Genomic DNA, 5946 nt, shown 5'->3' with positions numbered 1-5946 from the left:
ATGCATAACTTGCATAAATTGCACAAAGCATGAAGGTGCTGAAAGCTCTAGAAAATCGGGAAAAAGATGGAAGAGGAATAATAATAAAGAACATGAAAACCAATAATTGACTGCGGAAGAATTCCGCAGTCAATCAAAAATATAAAAAAAAATGTTGTTTTATTTACTCTCATTCTAAAAAAAAAAAAAGAAGAAAACCCAAACAAACCCTAACCATTTGTATCTGCTGTAGAGTCATGTTTGTCCCAGTTCCTCTGAGTCGTGGTGGGTCATGGTGGACCATGACAGATGTGGACAGGACTGTGATAGATCTACTTTTACTTTGGAGAAAATAGTTACTATAGAAACTGTTAATCTCACGAGCTTCTTCTGTAACATCTGTCCACATCAGTCCTGCTGCACCACGACTCAGAGGAACTGGGACAAACATGACCTACAGCAGATACACATGACCTGGGTTTGTTTGGGGGGTTTTGTGTGTTTTTTTTAGAATGAGAGTAAATTAAAAAAAAAACATTTTTTGATTAGATACATGGTTTTCAAATATTTTTCTTTTTGTAGTTGTAATAATAATTTTCCATATATTATGTTTTTACTACATATTTGAGTTTCAGAATATGATATGACTCTCACATGCAGCAGAAGTCTGAAGTTCTGTCTAAAGGAGAAGCTCCATGACTTCCTTCTTCACTTCTCAGTCTTTGACTGAAGAGCAATGAGGCCTCAGCCTTTTTACTGGAAACAAAGAGCTCACTGTATTTAGCGTCATGTTACTGTCACTCATGGTGTCTGACCTAAAGTCACACTCTGAAGAAAGTCAACTCACATTTACACTGAGAAGGTTGGAAACAGTGTTCATTTCGTCGACTAAAATATTTAGTCTTAATTTTAGTCAAAGTGTTATTTTTGACGACTAAAATTGGACTAAAACTAAATTAAAAGTTTTTCATGAGACTAAAACTATGACTAAAATGTCCAGATATTTTAGTCGACTAAAATAAGACTAAATAAAAATGAAAAGGAGAGACTAGAATCATCCAAACTTCTACTGACCGTCTGAAAGAGCCTCAGATCATGTAAAAACTCTGAGCTTTGTTCATGTGGAGCAGCTCCATGAAGCAGAGGAACAAGATTAGATATGATTATAATGAATATTATAAATGCAAAGTCGACTAAATTCGTCTTAAATTTTTGACTAAAACTAGAATTACATTTTTGTCAAAAGACTAAAAATAAATTCAAATATGTTGTCAAAATTAACACTGGTTGGAAGGGCGCCCCCTTGTGTCACCTTGCATCCAAATGCCCCGAACGTAACAGCGGGTCAAACTGACCCGCGAAGGCAACATAAGGGTTATTCTAACATCCTGCAAAGAAATCCAAGCAGAAACTCTCCAAAAACTCACAAGTTTAATGGATTTAAGAATTTTGAAGCTGCTCAAAGAAGGTTCTATGTTAAAATATAACTTGACCTGTTGAGATGTTTTTGATTGAAATAGGATTTGATTTCAGTAAATATGACGTCCTAATGCTGCAAATTCAACAAATGACCATTTTCAGTTAATTACAAGCTTTAAAATGTATTGAAACGATGAGTTGCATAATAATTTGGAACAGCAGATTTTGAGGGTTTTTTTACTATATATATATATTATTATATATTATATATTAAAATACTGTTTTCACTTAGCCTGGCTAACACCAGACTAAAATCACAAGTGATATTTAGTCTGGGGACCACCAATTCATTTTCTCGTAGGAGAGGTGTGGTTTACGATCGTCCATACTCGTTTATTGGGCGATACGAAAAAAAAAAAAAGTCTATCATGCGTCTGCACGTAGCCACAGCCAATCGTATCATCGTATGAGATGACGTATGAAGTATCCGCTGTAAACTTTTGAGCTAAATTATTTAGAACAAGGTCTAAAGCTTGATCGAACAATAGCATCGCGTCTGCTGCTTATGTTGGATCCGTAAAAAAACTTTTTTTTTTTTATCCGTAAATAAACTACAAGCTTTCGAATAGCGCGTCATTGTCTTGCGTCTCTCCTCGTTCTGTGATTGGTTCCCAAATCCACCGGAAAATTGGGCCATGGTCTCCAGGCTGTTGTGCAGTTCGAAATAATTCGAGCGCACACAGCAGCCTGGTGTTAGCCAGGTTAGTTTTCACTGGGAGATTTCTTTAACCACATTTAAATGATCCTTTACCAGTTAAAGACTTGAAAATTATGCTGACTCTCATTTAAGTTGACAGTTTTGGAAATCAGAGAAAAATGTCATTTGCATAATCATTTGGAACACGGTGTTCACATTTTTCTCTGTATAGTGTATAAATTAAGAGCAGAGTTCTCAGCATTGTCAAAGAACTGTTTGTTTTTCTGACAAAACCTTTGTCAGATACCGAGAGGGCACATTAGCGCATTCCAAAAATCCTAAAACTAAGACCCTAGGGGAAAAAAACCTAATAAACAAACAAACATAAAGGCAGTAGCAATACCGTAAATTTACATTGAGGGAGACTAAAAGGGGCAGGGCGGTCGGCGAGGGCCGATAGTCGCCGCTTGCGGCTATATTTTCATATTGACGTTTTCTCAGTTGTTGCTGTCAATAACAGTGTGGACTCACCTGCCATAAGGAAATAAATTTATATGGTTTTATGAGGATTTATACCTGGGTTATCATGCTACAAGAGGCTGTAAATAATGGATGACTTTACAATCAGTGCAATTTCCTTAACGCTTGTCCTACTTCCATTCACTTTCTCACATAATGAACAAAAGACACTAAACATCCTTTGTTTTCATGAATGGGTGACTTTGACTGTGGTCACCCTGAGCCCCAACCTGAGGAGGGGGCGAGAGTTCAAGTGCTGTTTACTACACCTACTGACCAAAAGACTCAACCAAAACCAGATGAGGAGAGCGGCTGGTGGAAATATTAACCCGCCTTTAATGTTTACAAACTTTACTCCCCGTCTCCGTCTGAATGGGCTCGTTTCCTGACCACGTCACCTCTGAAAACAAAGTGAATGGACTTTGTGCTTGTGTCTTTGTAATCAGGCTTCGAAATCTAATCAAATGTGTTTAGATCATGTATTAAGTTACCTGGAGCACATCGAGCATCGTCTTTACTGCCACGGTTTGAGAACGGGTTCACGGTGCTGATGTGCAACATAAAACACATAAAAACATACAGCGCAGAATCTGGATCAAAAATAAGCTGTAAAACTTTAAACTATAAGGCTAAAGATTCTTACTGTGGGATGGGCGTGGGTCACTAGTTGATACCCACGCTTCTGTTTCTGCTTTATTGGTGTTTTTGTTTAGTCGCACTGATAATGCATGGAGCAGAGGTCGCTGCTCTGTGATTAGACAGAAATTGGCACAGGACAAAGGTTTGTGGGAGTCACAAGCTGCTAACATGCCAGTAATGGGTCTGGGATGGCGCTTTTATTGTTGCCATCTACTGCACAGCTGGTGGATAAGGGGCATGCTTGGGTTCCTTCAGTAGAATGTGAAGTACATTAAGTTAGAAGTGGGCAAGTATTGTGAATGCAGATTTGCTATTTTAAAGAGGGGGTATTATGTTTTTTTTCAATCACACAGCACCAGTCTATATCACACTACGATGATGACCAAACCTTCTGTTGGTCTGTAAAGTAGAGCTGCAACTAACGATTATTTTGGTAATCGATTAATCTACCGATCATTTTTACGATTAATCAATTAATCGCTTGGCTGTGAAAGGTGCATGGAAATTGTATTTTTTCAAATTTTTTATCATATAAAGCTAAAGTGGCGCCGCTTGAAAACATGTTGATGGAGTAAACTTAAAGTAAACATTTGTAGGAGGCTCTTTGTGCTAATTCTGCTTTCTGATTGGACGAGACATAGACGGATGTTTATGAAATTTAGAATGTACAAAACACTGCAGACCCTAACTTTAAAAGCAAAGTAGGTTTTCATCCAAAATACATAATTGTCATGTCGTTTTTGCTCTATTTTAGTCTGTGTTTACTAGAAAAGGATTAGTCGATTACTGAAATAGTTGACAACTATTTCAGTAATCGATTAGTTGTCGATTAATCGATTAGTTGTTTCAGCCCTATTGTAAATGCAGTAAATTAGAATAACTGCCTTGTATAAAATTGCTCTCTCAAAATGGCTGTAGTGAATGTCTTGAAATAGGCCTCTGTCTCTTTAAGAACCTCTGAGCCTTTCCGACACGCCCCCTCCACACGCTGTCTGTGGCATCAGTGGGGAGGGGGTTCTGCTGAGGGGCAGTGGTTGGTTACTCGGCTGGTGACGAAAGCTCGGAGGCGTCTCCAGGAGGTGGGGGCGTTCCTAGGAGGACTCAGGCAAACCTGTCCCTAAAATGGCCGCCATCAGAGTTTTTACAGATTACTCAAAAATACGTGAATGTGCCAAGGCAACACTTCAGGCATGTTTTTAATGAGGGAATGACAGAATAACATGATGTAAAGCTTGAAAAAGTCGATTTTTCGGTTGACGACTTTCAAAACTTTAACTTTGATGGGAAGTTCCTGGATGACTGAGCACATTCACACACACTTGTATTGAATTGTACACAGTGAAAGAAATGTTGATTTTAAAACCTTAAACACAAATCTGATGGTAGCGGCACACGTGTCAGACAAATCCTACTACTTGTTCCAAAAACATACATGTCTGCAGAGTCATATTGTTATTTATTTTGTATTCAATCTTGAAGCCGATCATCTTCTGGAGTTTGTTCGAATATTCCAGGCTGAGTGAGGACTTTGAGTTTATGAACCCTCTTGTCAGACTTTGTCACTTTGATGGATGCTCGGCGTCATTACTGCGTTTCCCAGGGACTCAGTGAACCTGGCGGGTTGTGACTCGCTCCGTAAGTGTCTAAAGGCTAAACTGTCTCCTCTATACACCACTGTTATCTGAGCCTTTACACGGCTCCACGGCAAACACATAACGGGAGTTTATTCATCATGTTGTTATGTTAATAGCTATTATGTTATTGTGGCGATAATTGCACTTGTTCTTAGGGCAGGCGCAATACGGAGACCTCTGTGTTTTAGCCTTGAAGCTAAAGGCTAGCGTACATTTGACGCTAGCATGTTAAAATGACACCACCATCTTAACACATTTTTATGAAACGCACTCGGCTTAAGTTTTTTTTATTTTTTTATTAAATGTTATTGTATTTTTATGTGCGCTGCATTAGGGCTGCTCGATTATTGAAAAAATCATAATCACGGTTATTTTTGTCATCATTGAAATCACGATTATTCAAACGATTATTTGTCGCCTTTAAAAAAAAAGGCCTTTATTTTATTTATACATTTATTAATTTTAAAAAAACTGTGCTGAATATTTTCTGTTTTCTGAACAGTCATAAAAGTACAAATGATTTCAAGTTTGCCTCGATTAAGGAGAGGTCTCTGGTTCACACCTGCCCCCTGCTGGCCAGCCCTCACACCTGCACAAGTAAACTGAGCAGCGCGGCCTGATGACATCATCACACAGCGCCGTTTGTTTTTATGTCAGGCAAAAGCATGAGCCGTGGCACGTGAAATGTGAAGGGAAAATAACCCCAGCGGCGTGAAATAATGCAAGTCTGCTTTGCTAAATAAATAAATAAAAAAAATAATTTAAACATTTTGTAATAGTTTAGTGTATTAATCGAAATTGTAATCGACTTTCAATTAATTGCACAGCCCTACGCTACAATGTGGACACTGGACAGGAAGTTGTCTGCACCCTACACTGGCCAACAGGAAGTTAGCGAAAAACATTCTGTGCTCAGTGACAGTTGTTAAATGAAACATAAACGAAAACCAAACTGTCGAGAGTTCCACAAACGCATCACCTTAATCTTAACCTCTCCAGCTGAAATAACCAGAAAAATAAAAAGCCAGTTATTTGTTTATCCCGTGTGTTTTAGGAGGC

The sequence above is a fragment of the Gobius niger genome, assembly GCF_951799975.1.
Source record: "Gobius niger genome assembly, chromosome: 13".
Lineage (NCBI taxonomy): Eukaryota > Metazoa > Chordata > Actinopteri > Gobiiformes > Gobiidae > Gobius > Gobius niger.
The sequence above is the reverse complement of the archived record's forward strand: the minus strand, read 5'-3'. Positions refer to the sequence as shown.